A 22946-nucleotide genomic window follows, 5' to 3' on the forward strand; every position below is an offset into this window, starting at 1 on the left:
CATATTTGGCATATTTTTGGCATATCCATGCAGTGACTGAAGTACACAAGCTTGGAGTGTCCGTACTTTCGTTCGTCCGTCAGCCTGTCTGTTCGTCTGTGCCCCTATCCACACGTCGCACGTACGGACAGAGGCACAGACGCACGGATGGGCTGATGAAAGAACTGAGGGAGACATTGATGAACGAATGGTCGGAAGCAAGAACAAATGAACAGACGGAAGCCCAGACGGACGGAGAGACGTACGCGTGCATGAACAGAAAGGCGCATAGATGAATGGACAGACGGACGAACTCACGGGCAGACGCATGGACAGATGCGTGGATGAGGGAAGCATGGATAGACAGACAGACGGACAGGCGGACGGAAGCATGCAGGGACAGAAAGACGGAAAGGTGCACGTACGGACGGGCAGACGCATGGATGAACAGATGAAAGCAGGAACGAATAGACGGATGGGCGAGTGGGTGGATGCCTAGACTATTTGACACACGGATGAATGGACAGGCGATTCACTCCACTCATTGTCAATAACACCGTGAATATGCTGTGAAAACCACTACCACCATCTTGGTATAGTATTCACAAAAACATGTACACGCAACGCCATCTGTGAGCGAGTCATGAACTAGAGGTGGCTCCATACTACAAGCCGAGTAAGGAACAACCCACGGCCTAAGAGACTTCACCCCTAAAAACGAAAATGCTGACATAACATTTTACTTAATAAATCATCGTTTCGTTGCATTTATAGGCTCTTTCTAGCATCGTAGCTGTGGACCACCTTGCGCGCTACGCTGAAACTTCGGCGCTTTGCGAGGCCATTGCGCGTGAAGTCGGCTTGTTCATTCTGCGCAACTTCGTCCTTCGGCTTGGTGCACCCCGCGAACTTCTCAGAGACCACGGGCGTTTCTTCTTGACGGAAGCTGTAGAAGCCCTCCTACGCGAATGCAGCATTGTGCATCGAACAACCACCGCACATCACCCCAAAGCCAACGAGATGACCGCGCGATTTATTCACACGCTAGGTGACATGCTGTCCATGTATGTTTCTGATGACCACATAAACTGGGACCGCATACTGCCATTGGTTACTTACGCTTGCAACAGCACAATACAATCTACAACTGGCTTCTCCCCTTTCTTCTTTCTTTATGGTCGGGAACCTTCATCGTTCTTGGACACTATCCTTCTGTACCGCCCAAAGCTTTCAGAATCGAGGACTTTAGACGAAGCCGCCACTTATGCTGAAGATTGTCGGCAGCTCACACGTTCGCTTAGGAGGCATGATCAGGCCCGCCAGAAGCACTCCCAGTACCGAGGCTCATCCCCTTCTGCATACACGCCTGGAACAATCGTGTGGCTCCGCGTACCATCGTCTGCCCCAGGCCTTTCTTCAAAGTTCACACCCAAGTATGACGGTCCGTACCGGATCTTGCACCAGACATCACCAGTCAACTGTTGGTGGAGTCTATTCAGCCACCTACAGATCAACGGCGCTGCGGGCGCGAAACTGTGCACGTTGAGCGTTCAATACTTCACTTCTAGCATTGCTTATCATTTGCGAGGAATGTTGTATGCTCGTATAAAGCTTGTTTACGCGCATGTTCTCTGCAGTGTAAGCCCGCGAATTCCCAACTCATTGACAGTGCCTCTTTGAATTCAATGCGAGGCTTTATCTGGGGAAACAGCAGTATGCATGCTTACAACAATACGCTGCCAAAAAAATCAATGATAGCACTGTTTATGTAAGCATACACTAAGATATGCAAGAATGGGCACACGGTGACATTATCTCACAGCCAAATGAGCTTCCTGGAATAGCGCTGAAAAATGCGCCTTTGTTTGTGTGTGTGTGTGTTTTTCCAATATCTCCCTTTACGGTGTGCTCGTTGGAATGATGGCCTCTGGCTTTGTTTCCGGGCTATTAGGGGGCATATGGTTATGCTTGATTTTAAGCCTAGAATTACCAAGCATGCTTGCTCTGTTCATTCCTGCTTGTTGTCGGAGTTTATCGCCGTGCTTTTGCAGATAATAAATGGTGTTTGGTGGCCATCTCTGCTTACTTTTGGTATTTTGAAAAACGTGGGTGTGCAGTTCACTTTCACAGCATAAGGAGATGGGAAATAAACATGAGATCTCTTGTGCCCGCATTCTCAATAATTTCCATTTAAAAAAAGACGACGAATAAGTGCAAAAAATAGAGGTGTTGTGATGCTTGTAACGAACCAATAAAACATTTGAGCAAACACTTAGGTGCTTTAAAAATTGGCGGTTAAAAACATTAGTTGAAATACTTTTTTCTTGCATGAAGAAAAAACGTGGCTAATTTTATTCTCAAGAAATGAAGTCATGAATCTAGAGCTTAGTAGTGTTTTCTGTCGGGCTACTTCATACATGTCCTAAAGAAATATAAAGGTAAATATTGGGTTGACGTGGATTGTTGAAAAAGCGTTACAGAATCTTCGTAGTGCCACTTTTGTGTAAAGGAAGTGCTTATTTTGAAACAAAATTCCGCTTCATTGGCCCACATCTCCTTAGCTCAGTTCAATCACCCACCTCAATCGTGTCTTTGACGTCACTGTTGTCTTGTGCAACGTTGTCCCCCTTTACTGCCCAACTACCGACACTAGTAGCAGCAAAACAAAAGTATGGGAATGATTTTTTTCTTGCACGCATTAACTGAGCCCCGCTAGACGGAATCACTGATGGAGCCTAACCAAGAAAAAAGGGAACTCTTGAGCCATCCGCCATTCGCCATAGTAACGCTAGGTGGTTCTTTTCTGTAAATGAAAAAGAAACGAACAAGCAGCGTGTTATAACATCTCTTGATGTGCAGAATATTTTACTACTGATTATGATTACTACTGATTAGTTGTTGTCAAACAATCTTACGTCAGCTGGGTCATTTTCAAAATATCTCCCTCATGACGCACGTCCTGTGATACATTTAGTTCAGTTTTTCTACAAGTAGGGCACTTCTAATAAAAATTTTGTGTAGCTGTTGTCGTACACTGATGTTTTACGCAGACACAACTCGTTATTTTTTTGCACATAAACGAACATCCAACAAAGCCACCACGAAAAGAACTTGAGGGTTTCTTGATTTGCAAGAAATATGTGCCCTCGCCAGACGATATTTCACCAAACCCTGAACTAAAATTGCTATTTGCTTTTAGTGACCTGTTAAGCAAAACTAATAACGCAAATAATTGGACGGGGACGCATATACACAAACATGGAAAAGCAAAGTTTTAGATATGATCAGATATACCTAAAATTGGGCGGTATTTGCCATTTACAGGGTGTTGTCTCACGTCTTGCATTTCCGGCCAGTTACCTTAAACATGAAAAAGAATGACTGCTAATGTTTCGACTACCAATCGGAGCAGCAACAATTCGACGGAGGCTTATAACGAAATTGTCCATAAACAAGGATTTCGGCGACACACGAGCAATAAGTCTAGGTAAACCCACAAGACCCTATAATATGACTGCATGCACTTATGCCTAAGTAGGCTGCTCTTCTTTGTTAAGTAAGTTAGTGCAATATGATCTGATTGCTTAACAGAATACTTCTCAATAAATTTCAATTCACTTGCTGGTTGCAGTAAAAAAATTTTTAACCCGTTTCAACACTAGTATAAGCAAGGGAATATAATTAGGGGAAGGAAACACGTCATCCACAAAATTAAAATATTTTATTTATTTTTATTTTTTATTTAGTACATACTGCGAACCATAAATGGTCCAAGCAGGAAAGGCACATCACATACAAAATAAGAATAAAAGATCTGTCATAACTTTTATGTGAATGTTCAATTTTACATGGATGAAGGAAGAAAAAAAAGACGGAGAGAACATTTCAGTCCAGAACAGCAATAACTAAACAAAATAAAACCTACGAGCAAATGTGCTGTATAATCAGAGTATGTATTGTAGAATGTTCTTCACAAGTTATTTGTGCTCCGAGAAAAGATGTCATGCTAGTATATTGAATTGTCTTACTGCATGTATAGTAAACTACACCTTTCACGACTTTATTTGCGAGGGATCATAAGATTTTACGGTTTCGTAGAGGCACCTGAGGTTTTCTTGATGTGGGAGTATACATTCACCAACTGCTAATATTTTGGTTAGTATTACCACTATTAAAGGTGGTCTCAGTTTGTCGTCTTGCACCGATAGCTAGAGGGATAATTCTATGAGCACTGGCTCCATAAAAATTAAGGCCTTTGACTCAACAGATCACAGTACGTCACCGCTTTCGTATGATCATCAGTCTCCCCACTCATTGTATGATATTATTTATATGAATCTATGAAGCTATTGATCGACGCAATTTATGACACATCTCATTAAACAGCCACTTGCTGCAAACAGTCTTCATGTGTTTTCTATGAGCGCTATCTTGGTTTAAAAGAGCAGCGTCGCCGTAGTACACATCAGTCTGAATGAACCCAAATGGTCAGTCCTAGTGCGTAATATAATTTATTAGAGTTTCTGTGTTAAATTCAACTGCATGAGTTGTCGGCATTTATTCAAAGCGAAATTCTCAATTTCAGAGCCCCCAAAACATTTAGGAATTCTTCGCCTGTGGTTATGATTATGAAATTCCATGCTATGTTTGTGGGTGAATTGTTAGAAATGTTAAAGAACTCAGTAAATGCTGTTAGACATGCATATCCATATGCTACAAATTAGTTACCCGGAATCTTACAAGAATTCGGAATAGTAATAAAACAGAAACTCCAGAGCCACCCGTTTGTTGCCTGAAGCCACTAGGAAACCCATATGAACTTCTCACATTGAAGTCTTCTTAAACGATTGGAAATTCATCCAGGTTCGGGCCTCGAATCCTGAAGCAGCGCCTCTCGCCAGCTGTCCCTAAAACTTGGATGAGTTAACGGCTGAGCGAGGACGAGTAGGTAGTCGTGGGAGAATTCCGAAAATTAAAATTCACAAACCTTCATTTGACATACCCGAACCAGAATGAAGTAAGCATAAACTAAGAAGGTTTCTTTGTGAGAAATTACTAACTACTTCATAGCGTGATGATTCGAAAGTGTCTATGTAGAAATGCAAATGACATTTATTGAGTTAGGACTATATCAATACGCGCCCAAAATTTAATTGGAACTTTTCCACGGGTGCTACTACCACAAGGTTCCCTCACAGCTGCAGTTCCTTAAACCTAACGTGTTCTTCGTGCAATGCAATAAAAGGTCTGATACTTTTACATAAAACTGTTCAACCTTCCCAAATACTGTGAGTAATATTTTTATGTTGCTGTTATCTGCAACTTCAACCTTTGAAAGATAAATAATGTTACCGCTTACAGTACTTATCACTGAATAATTTATCCTCACCTATTATTTATGTCTGGTAGTACTTTCAACATTTCTATTTTATACCTGATGTCATGCCTTTGTGTACGAGAACAAATGCACTTCTTTGTTGTTGTTTTTTGCAATTCTATTTGTTCGTGCCCTAGTTATTAACAGTTCTGTTGTGCTTTTCTGCATATCTTTATACTCATACCCAGCAAAGCCGAATATAAGTGTGGCAATGTGACAGGCACCGAATGCACACATGAAGGTGGCGTTCGAACACATCCCTTTCTTTTGTTTTTTGTGGTGGTCATTGTATGTTGCAGCCGCTGTTTTCGGGCATCGAAAACGAACCTACCAAATTTTCGCAGTAAATACATGCCTGAACGTGCTCATATAAGCTACGAGGAGACCACTGCTAGATTCTGCCTCGTGAATTGAAACAGCCCCAGAGGAATGCTATAGTTATCTATTGAGATTCGTCGCCTCCACTTGAGTTAGCAACTCAGGCCCAATCCAATCGTGTTAACTTTTTCGTGACCATGAGAATGGTTTGTTTTCATATGTCTCGAGGTCAAAGTTTTGACCAGTTAGCAAAGCATGTACTGCAGCGTAACAAATTATGCATATACACCCTTTCTGAAAAATATAGGCTGTAGCCAGCAAATTTATGGCGGAGTGTATAAAAATTTTAAAATGACGTATTTTCGGCTGCCGGCTAAAAAACACAGCAATAAAAACATGGTATAAGCGAAAGCAATCAAAATAATGAAAATTCGCAACATTTCAAGATATATGATCCAGGAATAGTTTAAAAATCAGAAATGTTCCACGCAATGCTCCTGTTAATATGAACAAAACGAATGGGAATTCAGGTACTGCTTTATTGCCCATGCCATGTGGTGAAGCATTTTGTGGTTTTTCATGAGACAGGTGGGGAATAATACGCTTTAAATATAAAAATATTGTTTTTTATGAGAAAACCCTGCTGGTGTTCTGATATAGATGGACACCTGTGATGTGATGAATGCTTACATATACATTATATGCGCAATGGACTTCACGATTCTATGAGATGTCACCTCTTTTCGTGAGTCACTTCTCTGTGAAGAAGATGGTGTCTGAAAATATGCATCTGAGACAATTTTTTGTTTGCATTTTCGCAAATAGTATTGAAAAAAAAGGAAATCGTGGGCAGACGTAAAACGTAATTCACCACTCAATTAGCGTGGGGCCGATATCGGCTCCGGTGGCCTTCTTGCTCTAAGGAGAATATCTGCAGCCGGTACCACCACATTCCGCTCAAGATGCTTAAGTACCTCACACGCAACCAGAGTAACTCTAACATTGCTCACAACGGTGAGCAGCTTCGCACGCGCGAGGAAGGACGTAAACGAAACTAACTTATAAACGACAGCGGATGCCCCAAGCTGACGCAAAACATCGTCGCCATCAAAGCTTGAACATAAGGTCTTGTCATCTTCAATCTGAAAGCTCGTCGCCACTCTATTATACTGATGTTGCAAGATAGTTTCTTCGGCACAAGTGGGCACCCATGCACGAGTGACGACTGTACACCAAGAGCGACAATAGCGACCCTACACAAGGACTCTTGTAAGAGAGGGGTCTCTTAAAAACCACTATATTGCCGAATCAGGCAAATTGAACCTGATTATGGAACGTCAATGATGGAATTAAATGAAAAACAAAATCAACAAGCCTACAAAGGTGATGGATAAAATTAGGTGTGGTAAAGAAACAGCTAAGTAAATTCTATGACCGCGGAATACACTGGCCTTATCACAAGCAGGAAGGCTCGAACATTTTAGCATCAATAATAAGAATTCTTAATGTTTAAAGACAATATCGTAAACCTTTATTTCTAGCGCATGCTATTCAGTAGTGTGCCCATGCAGCATCTATTGGGAAGAAATAAACACAACGAAAACATCATAACTGTGAACAAGTGTTGGCGATGCAAACCTTTTCTTTCAGAGAATGTTTGCCTCGCCAACGCTTGTGCCTTGTGTGAAAACAGTCATATGGCCAAAATCCCAAACGAAAAAAATCTACGAGTTCAGCAACGTGTATGATGATAGCCCCCGGTTGACGCAAATACAAGAAACTGCAATAATTGTCTCAATAAACCCTTCACCGGAAGAACGCGTCTCTGTAACAGAGATATTGCGAAATGATAAAGCGCTTTTCGACCTCCTGACACGCCTGGTTGAACAGCTAGAGGAACCAATAATTTTTGTTCCAGCTCCTGCTAAAAACAACAGTCTTCAAGATTGACACGATCCATTGGAATGCGTGGCGTTGCAGAACAAGTGGACGGAAAGGCACTGCAACAAGGCCAGCCTATAGCTCGTTTACTTGGTGGATACAAGAACAGCCCGAAGTACAAAGCACATGAAAAAGGAGGACGCAAACAACAGCGCCAACTTTAAAGGTGTATTGGTTAACACCGCACAATGTTTCTTTGCACAGCCCCCAGCAAAAGACAAAAGAAAAAAATTAAAATTCATAAAATTTATGAAAAAAAAGAGAACAAGCGATAGGTTGTATCACTGCTAACCATTCAAATTGCACAGCAACCATCTGACAGAAAATAAATTTAGTTTTTTTTTGTGCAACCAAGCGTTGCCACTGTGGCTGCATTCCCGAGTATTAGCGTTGCAATGGAGGCGGAAATGTTGTAGGCCCGTGTGCTCAGATTTGGGTGCACGTTAAAGAACCCCAGGTGGTTGAAATTTCCGGAGGCCTCCACTACGGCGTCTCTCATAATCATATGGTGGTTTTGGGACGTTAAACTTCACATATCAATCATCAATCAGTATTAGCGTTGCATGACTGTGTAATTTAATGTGAGCCAGCTAACACAAGAAATCTTGCAGTGGGCCATCGCGTGAGCAGGCCTTGTTGCTTTGATAGGCGAACTTTTGACGAACACAACATTTGGACACTTTTGAGGTAAAATTAAAATAATAAATGGTTTTATAAAATAACTGCCACATTTTATTCCTGCGCAATTTGAAATTTTAGCAACTTTTCTTACAATGGGGGTCTACTTTAGATGATTTTCAATCGCCTTTTTTCGTCGCCGATGGAAACCCACAACGTAACCACGCAAGGGTGTGGTTACGTTGTGGGTTTCTGTCGGAGACGTCATGGCGGGAATATACAATATTTCTTATGCTTGCCCAAAGATTAAGCCATGCTTTTCCCTATGACTGCATGTCAGAAGACTGTCTCGCTTCAGCGTGCCTGCACTAAACTGTCACAGGATAGCGTCCGATATTTTTAATCGTCAATTCCACTTTGCAATGAATGGTGCGAATGGCGCACGTCCCCGGCTTACAGCTAAAAGTTTTGCTGATCATAATCACATTCAGAACAGCAGGGGCCATTCATCATGAAGATTTTCAATACGTCACATAAGACGTTGCTAATGTACTTCTCGCTACGATCTAAGATTCACGGATTGATTGCAGGCTTCAACAAAGTAATCAAGACGGGTTCACGTGCCGTGCAAAACCAAATAAGAAATCACTTGAGCAGAGTGCACCAACTGAAGGTGCCTTGATCTGGCATAAGCATGACGAACTAAAGTATAGTATCTGCGCTTGCTAGAAAAGTAAAGCACCCTTAACCAACGCTTGCCAAGGCAAACACTTCTTGCTGCGTTCATTACAAGACACATTGTTTCCATCAGCACGTCCCTCTCAATTTGTGTTCTAAATGGTTGTCTTGAACATTGAACGAACGGGAATATGTGATGTGTATTCGCTGATGATACGTTTCGGAGTCAAGCCTGTTTCAATTTGTTGTTATTGCAAAGGACCTCAGTTTTGCTGATCGTATCAGAGTATTAGTGAATGTTTTTTTTTTCAAATTGTCTGACTTCTTCCTGCGCACAGTATAACGTCAAGGTCACATGAAAGTTTCTGCGGCGGACTTAGTGTTCTTAAGCAAACACCAAGTTCCTAGGCAAGCGCGCTAGGAGACGAGGCCCACACGTTTTCAGAGACAAGGATTCACCAATTATTCTGCTTGTACGATACCTTCAGCAAATAATTAATACATGAATATGTTACCTTACTTCTTTTCATTTTTTTGTACACGTCCGAGGAAAGTACATGGCGTACGTCTGGTATTGAAGCCATTCCAGATGATTGAAATACGAGGTGGGCGACGCAAAATGACTGTGCGAGTCCCATTCAATCTTGTGTTCTCGTTTTTACAAGCTTATATGCGTTCCCACCCAGAAATTGTTTCCTGAAATCGCAATCCAAGCAAAAACATTGGACTGATCAGCGCAATGAAAACAATACCTAAGGAATATTTTGCGTCGTACGTGGTAGAAATACAAGCATTGGCATTTGCTGAGACCACACTGTGTATAGGCTCACGCAGTGAAGGCACGCGATTCATGTTCCGTAGATGCGGAATGGGATTTGCTCTTCTAACAGTATGTCTATTTTTTTATTCGCTTGTGCGGACATTTTCCACGGTAATTTAATGAAGGAACTTCTTGAAAGTTCCTGAAGAGTTCGTTCAGCTACTGATTTGTTTCTTGATAGTGCAAACTGAATGACCACAAGCGTAAATGTCGCAGAATTGTGAAAGGGGAACAGCTTCATACGGCATCCTCGCTCATCTTCAATATATACTTCTTCTTTCAAAAATATCTTTAGACTACTCCAGAAATACTTTGCATATAGCAGGCCGCTCTCATACTGCACACATGAATTACTGAAAGAGAAATGAACTAATCAAATGTAATCTCAAATTTCTTAATATCTCTGACCGACAATAAACGAAAGAAAAGGGGGGGGGGCGTTATTGTTAACTCTGCGTCACTGAAGTGTTTCGCATACACGTTACCAGTACATAATGTGCAAACGCTTCAGGAACTACGTAAATGATTGCATTTTTGAAGAAAACTCTAAACAATATTTTTTCTCTAGAAAACACATAGTGGTTTTTGTGGCTTTCCTTAGCAGTAAGCACAAATATTATAAATAATTGCCGCATTTGAGATATTTCCCTGCCTAGTGAAGAGCCAACTTCAGTCTGCATAGGTGAAAGGACTTTGCCTTTTTTAGCGTAGTAAGTGTTGCCAAAATGCGCTGCGGGGTCGTCACCATCCGCTGTTCCGCGGCTTTTTTACGCCTCTATGATAGATGACAGCGTCTATGTGTAGCTGCGCCTAAACTGTCACCATAACTCCATCAACTATTTTGTATCCGATCGACTAGCCGTGCATTTAGGCCTGCAGCTTGCGTCGCTTTAAGCGTTTACGTCACGCAGACCATAAGGAAATGCTGAAGACCATATTTTACGATGTTCCTAAGTCCTAAATTTAGGGTATTCGGCTTAGGTATAAAAAACATGTACCGTACTTAAATGTGTAGTTATTCATTTACTCACCATATGTGGTGCAAACTAATACGTTTATGCTGTCAACAAATGAAAAAAAATGAGTCAATAAACGAATAAATGGTCGTTCCGCGATACCAGTATACCACGAAGGGAGACCTTCTTTTTGCAAGAACAAGGATTGTGTGTTGTGCGCTGATGTATGAAAGCTCCCAAAATTTCACTCGGTATTCGACCGCTGTAACACCTTTGGGGTAGGTGGCTGCCAAAAACCATTACATGAAGGTATGTAGAATGAACTTAACTCTTTTATAAGACAGCCTTGGTGTGGAGACGATAGGTACCTACTATCCATATTTAACATTTTTGACACTCTAGGGCGCGACAAATGTTCACCATTTCCTGTGTTAATAGGGAAAAAAATTGGCAAAAAACGGTCGCTGCGAGGCACGGCATTGTACTGCGACATTCATTGAATATTACTGGTGTACAAGCCTTGTGTTTAGTACGCCTCATAACAATCACGCTGACACGCTGGAATACGGCTCCACACATCTGCAGCTCGAAAGAGTTATTCGTTCCCTGTTTGGCAGGTTGTCTGTTTGGTGCCTTAGTTAGCATGTAGGCGCTTCGGTATCACATACGAGTATATCCGGTTACGGAACCGCATCGTAAAGGGATTTCCGAGGAAGTTCTAAGAAAAGCTGTGTCCTCGGCGAAATCGTTTGTCAAGAAGTACTGCCATAGAATTGAAGCCTACCTAAGCAGTGAACTTAACAGGCTGGTTAAGCTCTGTGAGAAAAAAAGCATGTCTGTAGTACTACCCGAACTGTCTGAGTTACTATTTATCTGAATTCATGTACAAAATTTTTCAAGAAGGCTGAACCTGGCAGCTGCTTTGATGCCGAAGTGAAAGCCTAAACCAATCGAGAAACCACCAAAAAATTTTTTATTAAAGCACTGTAGCAGTTTTCACTCATTCTGGGGACCGACTTTATACGAAACAGTGTTATTTGAGGTACACACGTATTTGAGAAAACTATGCCTGTTTAAGGAACCAACAATTTGGGAGGAAAACACTGAAACTCCCCTCCCCTTGCTACGGTATTGTTTGTGGGCCTACAAGGTACATCGATTTCACTTCCGCCCAATGGGTGTCCTAGGATATGACGTGGCGTCGGCACTCACGTTAGAGGACAGATGCAATTCTTATCGAAAGTAGGTGAACACTTCGGTGCTAATATTTGTTGATCATAAAAAGATGGTGTCACCGCATTTCGCTCAGCTTACTTTGTGTGTGCCCGTTCTTCTGTTCTCTTTCTTTTTCAAGCTCACTGCAAAAAAACCCACAATTTAGTATTCAAACTATTCCAGCAAGCTGCTTCGAAAATGTGTGGACGAAAAATTTGGGAATTTCTATTTTCCTCTCTAATGGCTACGGACTAGATCATCGCGGCTACGACACTAATTTGTCCCAGTTATCAATAAAATAGTGTCTAGCACAGAAAAACAAAGTGTAAATTTTCATCTAATTACTTTATATATTGCCAGACTATCGTTCTGGCAGACTTGATATTTCCACGTACAATGCGATGGATTATTGATCATTTGGCATCTCGCAATTAGATCACCTCTCACGTGAAACCAGGAAACAGACAAAAGTGTTCCACATTTCCGATAAGGTTATTAACATAGCTGAGTAACACTCCGGGTTTAGTGCACATGAAGCTTAAACTCAATTTGACAATAATTGAGCTTACAGTTTCCTTATTTAGGGAACAAAACCAGATTCTCCCCAGAGTTTTCTTCGTAGGCATAGTAATTTCATAAACTCAAAATATTCAAACATTTCCACAAAATGCACCTAAGTTAAGCATTCCGGATAAAAAACATTTACAGAAAAAGAAGTTCTGCCAAGCTAAAGGTGTCTACAACGATTGGTAACATGCTGCCAGCGTAGAAGCGGCACAGTAGACGCAGCGAAGCCCTCCTAGTTTTTGTGTTGTCATGAAACTAAAAACCACAACTGTGTAGGACGACCTATTTCGAGTTTCTCTCCGGATACTTGGTCAGTTCAACTAGATGGCTAATCTGCGTAGTGACACTTTATGTAAAATACAGTAAGGTAGCAAGATTACAGAGTCTCCACAATACAACTTTGAATTTGTAAAAAAAAGAAACTCCGCTCCTCATTGTACGAACTTCACGAGTTAACAGACTAATTTCTCTGTCCCAGTGACTTCATCAAATTGTAATTAAACTCCATATACCTCATTAAGTGGACGAGGAACTCAAGGCAACCGTAGCTGAGTTCGTATGGCATTGGACACGTTAATCGGAGGTCATCGGTTCGGTTCTACACTTACTTTGCGCGTTGTTCATTTGTCGCACTGGGAACATTTTCCATTAAAAATAGTTATTGAGTGATCACGATTGAATCACAGCTAATTATTTAGTACTAAATATTTCATTCAAATAAATGGCGCAATGACAATAAGTCAGTATACCTAACTCACCCAGACTCACTTAAGCAATATATGTTAGCCTTTGGCCTCGCTAGGACTCACACGCACCAAAGTATTACTCACCCACACTCCCTCAAACTCACAGCACGGTCTAAGTCTCGGTTAGTCCGAGGGAGTCGATTGACTCCTGAGTGAGTTCGTTGACCTACGCTCACGACTAAAATATATTTGCTTACTTCAATTTGCAAAGCAAATGTCAGAAACAATAATAGGACGGCCCACGTGTTAAAAAAAATACCACTTTCAACAGTAAATTACATATCTGCTAGTCACGCTATTTTACGAAATAAGACCTAATACCATAAAAAGTACATGTACACAGAGCTTGATGCTAGCCCTTTTTAACAGAGACGTGAAATGTATCATCATCATCATCAGCCTTGCTACGTCCACTGCAGGACAAAGGCCTCTCCCATGTTCCGCCAGTTAACCCGGTCCTGTGCTTGCTGCTGCCAATTTATACCCGCAAACTTCTTAATTTCATCTGCCCACCTAACTTTCTGTCTCCACCTAACCCGCTTTCCTTCACTGGGAATCCAGTTAATTACTCTTAATGACCAGCGGTTATCCTGTCTACGCGCTACATGCCCGGCCCATGTCCATTTCTTCTTCTTTATTTCAACTATGATATCCTTAACCCCCGTTTGTCCCCTAAGCCACTCCGCTCTCTTCTTGTCTCTCAAGGTTACACCTACTATTTTTCTTTCCATTGCTCGCTGCGTCGTCCTCAATTTAAGCTGAACCCTCTTTGTAAGGCTCCAGGTTTCTGCTCCGTAGCTAAGTACCGGAAAGATACAGCTGTTATATACCTTCCTCTTAAGGGATAATGGCAATCTACCTGTCATAATTTCAGAGTGCTTGCCGAATGTGCTCCACCCCATTCTTATTTTTCTAGTTACTTCAATCTCGTGGTTAGGCTCTGCGGTTATTACCTGCCCTAAGTAGACATATTCTTTTACAACTTCAAGTGCACTATTACCTATCTCGAAGTGCTGTTCCTTCCCGAGGTTGTTGTACATTACTTTCGTTTTCTGCAGATTAATTTTAAGACCCACCTTTCTGCTCTCCCTGTGTAACTCCGTAATCATGAGTTGCAATTCGTCCCCTGGGTTACTCAGCAATGCAATGTCATCGGCGAAGCGCAGGTTACTAAGGTATTCTCCATTAACTCTTATCCCTAACTGTTTCCATTCTAGGCTTCTGAAAACCTCCTGCAAGCACGCGGTAAATATCATTGGGGAAATTGTGTTCCCCTGCCTTACACGCTTCTTGATTGGTATTCTGTTGCTTTCTTTATGAAGTACTATGGTAGCAGTTGATCCCCTGTAGATTTCTTCCAGAATGTTTATATATACTTCATGTACGACCTGATTCCGCAGTGTCTGCATGACAGCTGATATTTCTACTGAATCAAACGCCTTCTCGTAATCTATGAAGGCTATGTATAGTGGTTGGTTATACTCTGAGCATTTCTTTATTACCTGATTGATAGTATGAATGTGGCCAATTGTTGAGTAGCCTGTTAGAAATCCTGCTTGTTCCTTTGGTTGATTGAATTCTAATGTTTTCTTTACTCTGTTAGCAATTACCTTTGTAAATAGCTTGTACACTACAGAGAGCAACCTGATCGGCCTGTAATTCTTCAAGTCCTTGTTATCTCCTTTTTTATGTATTAAGATGATGTTAGCGTTCTTCCAAGACTCTGGTACCCTTCCCGTCAGGAGACACCTCGTAAACAGGGTGGCTAGTTTTTCTAACACAATCTCTCCTCCATCTTTCAGCAGATCTGATGTTACCTGATCCTCACCAGCAGCTTTGCATCTTTGCATGCTCTCCAAAGCTTTTCTGACTTCTTCTATCATTACTGGTGGGGTGTCGTCTGGGTTACTGCTAGTTATTATAGTATTAAGGTCGTGGTTGTCTCGGCTACTGTACAGATCTCTGTAAAACTCCTCCGCCATTTTAACTATGCTGTCCATATTGGTAGTCATTTTGCCTTCTTTGTCCCTTAGTGCATACATCCTACTTTTGCCTATCCCAAGTTTCCTCTTCACTACTTTGAAGCTTCCTTCGTTTTTCAGAGCGTGTTCAATTCTCTCCATGTTATACCTTCTTACATCGCCTACCTTACGTCTATTAATCAACTTCGAAAGCTCTGCCCGTTCTATTTCGTCTGTTATACTTGACACTTTCATGGTTTGACGCTTCTTAATTAGGTTCTTCGTTTCCTGGGAAAGCTTGCCAGTGCCCTGCCTCCAACTTCCACTGCACTCTCCGTAATGATACTCGTCAGATTTTCATTCATTGTATCTACGCTAAAGTCAGTTTCCTCACTAAGAGCCGAGTACCTGTTCTGCAGCGACACTCTGAATTCCTGTACTTTCCCTCTCAGTGCTAGCTTATTGATTGGCTTCTTGCGTATCAGTTTCTGTCGTTCCTTTTTCAAGTCTATGCGAATTCGAGACCGTACCATTCTATGGTCACTGCATCGTACCTTGCCAACTACTTCCACATCCTGCACGATTCCTGGGTGTGCGGTCATTATAAAGTCTATTTCGTTCTTATTTTCGCCATTAGGGCTCCTCCATGTCGACGAACATGGAGGAGCCCTAATGGCGTGGACATGGTCAAGTGTATGCCTGGTGCTAACTTCCGCCGGGTAGCATTCAGTGGCAATGAGGATCAGCTTTCTTACAAAAGGCACGATTAGCACAATGTAGGAAAAGTCGGGTGCTGTCATCATCACGGGCTATGAAGTGCGATACGGCAGGAGGTAAAGCTTGTTTGACATAAAGCAACTAACATGAAACCTGATGCAATATTAGAATGTATCAAAACACTTGCATACCGCAACTCTCCTTATCGCTTCCCCTAAGTATGATATTTGTCGCGCGAAGCTTTTAACACTGAGATAGGAAAGAAAAAATACACATGGCGTTTACTTGTTTTTTGTTTGCGTTTCCCCTCCTATTTTTAGTCGTTCTGTATCAGATATATTATTTGTAGTAATATTATGCACCAACTCACTTCTGAAAACGTTCTTCTTATCTCGCTTGTGCATTTTTCATGTCGCCTGCGGTAACTGTTGCGCATAACCTTGTCAGAGTTAAATGGTTGACATTCTACCAAACAAACAATAAAGTTACACCTACTAAGAAAAATATAATGCACTTTCAGAGCATGTGTCCCTGCATTTCTTTAATTGTAGTTTGCGGCTATACTATCGTAAAGTCCGTTTTATGAGATAAACTAGCACATCATCACTGACAATGATATTAAGAGAACAAAATTTCCATAAAGTAACCTCGAGGTAAAAGATAAACGAGCCCGTGAAATAGGCGTTAAATGTCTAACCAAACCATTGTGAACGATGAAAGACCAAAACAGACCTCCAACTTGAAAAATCGCCATGTAGAGAGGAAGAGACGGAGATGGAGGAGCTTGAATGGGAAAGTTGGGATGATGAGTTGGCTGGTCTACAGTGCGCTAAACGCTCTCAGTCAGAAGGAGGAACTCCAAAAATTCTACTACGGCTCTTTGTGAGCATTGCATGATATCGACCACTTCCATTTCCCTCACCCTCACCCCGTATAGCAGGCCCTCCTAAAAATCCCTGAGTGGACAGTAAAATTGTCCCCGCTATGTCGGCCCTTAGAACGGATGCCGAAGCATCTACGTGGAAAGCTCTGGCACTTCACTGAGTCGGTGAACGGAGAGGGTGGGGGGCGACGGAGAATGGGTGAAGTGCTTCTCGAGCTAACTCAGACAGGCTAAGAAATGGCCGAGCAAATGTTTCCGGGATCCCGCTCTTGGGTCAAACTACTGGTTTGGTGGCTTAAAGGAAGGCGCTGCGCACTTCGCAGTAGGCTGCATATTTTACTTTTATTGTGTGCAATAACGTCCTCATGTAAAGTGCAACGCACCTGCCAATGTTGACGACGTTATTGAGACTGCGAAGTGTCGGTTAATAAATACGGGTAAATGATTATGACGAAGGTTAAATGTATCTAAATGAGAGCTGTTGCTTAAAGGTATCTGCTACTATTCGCAAAGATGTGCCTTCGACCCTATCCGCGCCAGTCGCATTTTTATAAAGGCGAAATGCGAGTAACGCGCCCTACTATAGACGTCAAATGAAATGCCAACAGCGGCAACCATTCTCGATGTTATAGTGCTCACCATCTAGGTAGCGGGTTTTTATTCCGGCCTTGGCGGCTGCATTTTCGATGGCCTAGAAATAGCTTCTTGCACGTGTGCTTAGAATCAGGTCAAGGTGGTTCCAGATTTTTTCCCCACAATGTCTCTCAGACTCAAATCGTGGTTTTGGGATGATAAACTTAACCAAATATTACTATTAGTGCTCAGCGCTCACACTGTAAACACTGTTCGTTAGAGGCACAGCAAAGATTGACGTAAAGCTCACGAAGGTCTCTCAGTTCCTATAGGAAGAAGGAGAAAATAGCCGTGAATGCCAACAGACGTATTGCTGTTATTGTAGGTACGCAGACAATGTGCTTCTTTAGTGGACCTTATGAAAATGTCTAGAAGTTGGCTGCTCTGATTAGTTAATTTCTGGCCGAAACGCCACTACCAGGTCACTTTTTGGGGGGGCATGACGTGTTGACAGAGAGCCTGGGTGCGCGTAACTAACATTCGTTTTTTCATAGTTCCTCGTTAATTCTTTTTCTGTGATATGAATACTCCTCACGTGTTTTCGATATCGGCATCATTGTCAAGCACCATATAAAGTCCAAATCGATGACAGCATGCCGGAAATTGTGTGTTGTAGCCGGAGGTAGTGAATGTGAGCGAGCACTACGAACGTAGCTGAAGCAAAGGGGAAGCAAGCCGACCCATCTCAGTCGCACGAAGGGCGGATATAATAACATCACCCGCGTGCCAGGCATGTCATGGATTTATACTCGGGCAGAGAGGAAACGCCCTGTCTGTTTTGAGGAATGCCGGGGCCACGAAGAACAAGATGGAAGCTGCCATATAACCAATTGGGAAGATAGCCGCAAATTTGAAACTTGATAAATTATTTTCTTCCATGAAACAAAATTTTAATAACAATACTTGGGATATCAAAAGAACTGCCTAATTTCTTTCCAGTTTGATATAAATTTTATTTTACCAGACCACCACGTGGTGCAAACTGGCTTCAATGTGTACAAAGTTGATGATTTTGGAAAATTTCTGTTTTTTTTCTCCTAAAGTTTTCCGACTAGAGGGGTGCAAAGTATTTTTTTTTGCAAATTATACTTTCGATGGAGTAATTAATAATTTCTCAGATATTCAATAAAAGAGCAGTAATTCAATACAGAAACTGCAAACAGAACCCCCTTCGGCTAAATTCTTGTAGTGTACGTGGCCATAAAACTGCACTAATAATGATTAGCTTAAAACACCTTGCACAGTCACCATTACTTCTTACATAAAATAAATTTTGTATTGAAAGAGGAAGTGACACATTAAAAAATAATTTTTTTCACGATAAACAGCCATACAAAATTTGGATAAATTCGGAAAGCACTCACGAGACCACAATTTTTTTCTTCCTGAAATATTCTAGTGATTAACTGCTTTTAATGCAGTAAATCAGCAGGATATTTCTTCGAATCGATTTGAGGTGGTCGCCAAAATAGCTGGTATGTTTGGCGTTAATTGACCCCACTAAAAACGGTACTGGTGGCGAGTACTGTTACCGGCTCGGAGCTAAAGCATCAGCGCTTTTGTGTATGGAAAGAGTAGGATGAAAGGAGAGGTGGAAAAAGGAAAGAGAAAGGTTCTGAACAGCTGCACCCTGCGTGCGCCTCGAAGAATGTGACGGCAAGGGTCACGTGCTGCCGCCGCGCGATGACAATCTACCAAAAATGCAACCGAAGTATTTAAAAAATTGTGAACTTTGTTTACCAGAAGGTGCGCGCCTTCCTAACAGAACTGTTGTGTTTTCGTCAATTTTTCATATTTTTATTGATTATCTCTTTAAATGGCATATAGTAAAATTTCTAGGGACCACTACCACACGGAGTCCCTCATAATGATAGAGGGGTGTTGGGTCGCAAACATTTCTCGTTTTCTTCTTTTTTTTGGAGGATTACATGCCATGCGCATTACACCACCCCCCTTTTTTGGCACGAACACACAGCAGCCACACTTGTTTGATATAATTGATAATGCGGCACAGCAGCATTGTCGTAAGCAGGTTGTTTTGCCAAAGAGAGCATATAAGCAGTGGTAGTTCCATCTCATTATCATCACAGATATGTCGTTGAAACCGTTATCAATGTAATGGTGTGTTCCACACGTTGTAATGAACTTGCAGAAATTTTTGAAATATTGTGATACCTCTGATGTGAAAATTCATATATTCGATCATCAAGCATTTAAGGGTTGTTTGATTGCGCTTACAACAACAAACAAAAAACCAAGTGCGTTGAAATTAACGGAGCTGGTGCACAATGTTTTTTATTTTAGGTAAGGAAGTTTTTTTTGCTGTTTTATTCGCTTCACAATAAAAAAAGTGGTCGGAATTGCAGGCAAAAATAAACGTTTACGTGCTTTCCACAACTGAATTTGCTTTGCACAACTTTGCACTTTGCACAACTTTGCACAACGTCAGTCAAACAGCGCGTACGTAAATTTTAATGTTCTACTTATAATGTTTTTGCAAGTGAAAGTAAACTACGACAGGCCCACAATTTCAACGAACAAACTGTCTTATTCTCAAGTACACAGGATATTGCACTGTAGTGGAGGTGTAGCCAATACAGCGAGCTTATACCGCAACCACAAATCTTGGTTTTAAAATTGTTTCAAGGAGAAAGTCCTCCGAGCGTGGGCCTTTTCGCAGCACCAGAACACAGCCGCGTGCACCGGCTCGCGATAACATCTCTACGACGTGGTCACGTGATGAATGTACGTGGCGCCAGCGGCACCTTCTTGGCGCGGCCCATGCAAGGTTGCGCATTCCTGGCGCTGGCCAGCCAACATGGACGCTTGTGACGTCGGAACGTCTCGGTCGAGGACTCGTTAGAAACGACCATCTTCAGCGGTGATTTGTGAGACCTAGACATGTATTCGTTCTCCTATTCTGATCGGCTAACCTTTACTTGCATGAAGTCAATATCGCTCCGCAAATATCGACCACCTGGGGTTCTTTAGCGTGCACCCAAGTCTGAGCACACGGCCTACGACATTTCCGCCTCCAACGGAAATGCAGCCGCCGCAGCCGGGATTCGATCCCGTGACCTGCGGGTTAGCAGCCGAGTACCTTAGCCACTAGACCACCGCGGTGGGGAGATTTTGCTAAGACCGTCGGTTGTTTCTCTCCGCAATATGAAATCGTGTTTGCCTTAAAATTACACCGTATAGATTGTGTCGTTATGAGGCGTGCTGCATATTTGTTTATCTCACCTATGCCTTGCACAGTACTTCCTCACTATGCCGATGTAGCACAGCGGCACATCAATGAGGCCTTGCTTACTTGATGGCTGCATGTTCATTGCACAGTCACTGACATCATGCTTTGTTGCATTGTGACTGTAGTCATGATGGTAACGTATACGTACCCCTCTTCACGTTGAGAACGATGAAGAAGCCAAGTGAAAAACTGAAAACAGCTACCATGTGTGTTTTATTGGCTGTGACTTCATCATTTCATCATGCGAACACAGTATATGAGGCAACATGTCCACAATTTACAATTTTGCAGTTATCAGAAATTTCAGAGGGTGGGATTGTTTAGTCGCTTAGTTTCGTAGCTCTGTTTAGTATCATGAATGGTCAGTGTATGCACTGCATGTCTTTGTTGATTTATATTTTTCAATGCTCATCTGTGCAATAGTCTGCAGCTTCTGTCAATATTTATGTGTTCATTAAACGAAACATTCTGTATGTTCATTATGTACCATCAACAGCAAAAGTTTGCGGGACACAAAATTATCGATGAAGCTAAATTCCCACTCTGTCTAAGAATGTAATTATAAAAGAAATATTCCATACAGCACTTCGCATTCCGAACCATGCAGTCACCAGTGTAATTACAAGCGCTAAGTACCGAAGTAGCGGAAATTCGCATTTGTTGTGGATTCAACATCTACCAAGCTTTTCCTCTTGATAGTACCTTCATGGATTTTGCATGACACTAGAGCCACCTCCTTTCTCCGCTTTTGCAGTTCATTACTTTGCTGCTTTGTTTACCTAATACCTATTCAACCACGTATCTAAATGGGTGTTTTGGGTGTACTCGCATCTTTATGTGTTTATTATTTCAATAATCTTGGTCTTTTGGCTTTTATTTTTTAGCAACTTAACTGCTGTTTTCAGAGCAATCTGTAGATATCAATATTGACTCTCCCAAGCTTTGGTTCAGAAAGAAAAGCTGGACAGTTGCCGAGGTACACGGCCTGCGCCACAGCATTCTAGGTTACCAGAAATAGGTTCTAGGCCGGATATTGTGTGCCTTCTTGCTAGTTGCGCGTCTTGCTTTTACTTAGAGCTCTTTTCATAGTTCTAAAATTTATCTTACCTTGCTTACAGCTATGTTACCATGTGAACAACCCCCGAACTGAGTGGATTTGATATTTAGGACAGCAGATGCACTTTTGAAGGAGGCAAAAATGCTAGAGGCCGTAGTGCTTTTGAATTGACATTGACATTCAGATCCCCATTATTATTGTTACATCAAGTGAACAAAGTGGTAATTTTAGATAGTATACATTATTCAAATAGGAGAGGTGAGCGCTGCTTAGTAGGTTGGTATTCATGTTAAAAAGGCAGGGCATGCAAACACGGACTTGAGAGAGTAGTCAGGTCACCGCAAACACCAACTGGAAAAGTTGACATTAAGCTAGAAACGAAACAAGGCAAGTGAAGATATCGATCCAGACGGTATGCCTGTTGGTTTATGTGAGAGATAACTGCTCAGCATTTGACTTTTTCGTTGAGTTATTCAATGGTTGGCTCACACATGCACTACTACATGTCGCTATGCCAAGCCTCAACCAATAGATGCATTTCTTCATTTCTGTGCTTGTACGAAACAGCATGATTAGAATTTTGGCATGCATTTCCATCGTGATATAAAGATAGGTTTAATGATAGGCCTCTGGTTAACTGTCTTATATGTTCCGTTAGTCTGCATTCTCATTGTTAGTTGACATTTGAAGTGTCTTGACTCACCTGTGGCCATGTTTGCAAGCCCAGTCTTTTCAACATGTATGTATATAATGCGTAAGGAAAATAGGTTATTGAGTGAGTATTGAGAAGATACATTTATGTCTTGTGTATAATTTTGTTTCTGTTTTCTTCTGTTATACTTTTTGCTTAACAATGGCTGGGCATTATTTTGGAGCCTGCTAACAGGGTATGAGATATACATACATAAAACAGTAGCTATTAGCTTGCTTTCGAGACCGCTACCTCATGAGGCCGACAAAAGTCAAGTTGTGTTACATGGGGCATGCTAGAAAAAGTGAAATGTGTCTTAGCTCTTTGTTTTCCCGGCAGACATTCTACAAAAACTGGCACAAAGGCGGACAGAAAGCAGTACAGATGGACACACAGAAGCCATCGGGCTGCCTCAGAAGCTGTGACTGGGCATTAACCTGTAAATATTTGCGAGTTCAAGGTCTTGTCATTTTAGTCTGTGAAGTGGTTTCTTGACCATTTGCAATATTTTCTAAAAATGGTGCTTTGACGCCTCATTG

Source organism: Rhipicephalus microplus, chromosome 2, assembly GCF_043290135.1.
Source record: "Rhipicephalus microplus isolate Deutch F79 chromosome 2, USDA_Rmic, whole genome shotgun sequence".
Lineage (NCBI taxonomy): Eukaryota > Metazoa > Arthropoda > Arachnida > Ixodida > Ixodidae > Rhipicephalus > Rhipicephalus microplus.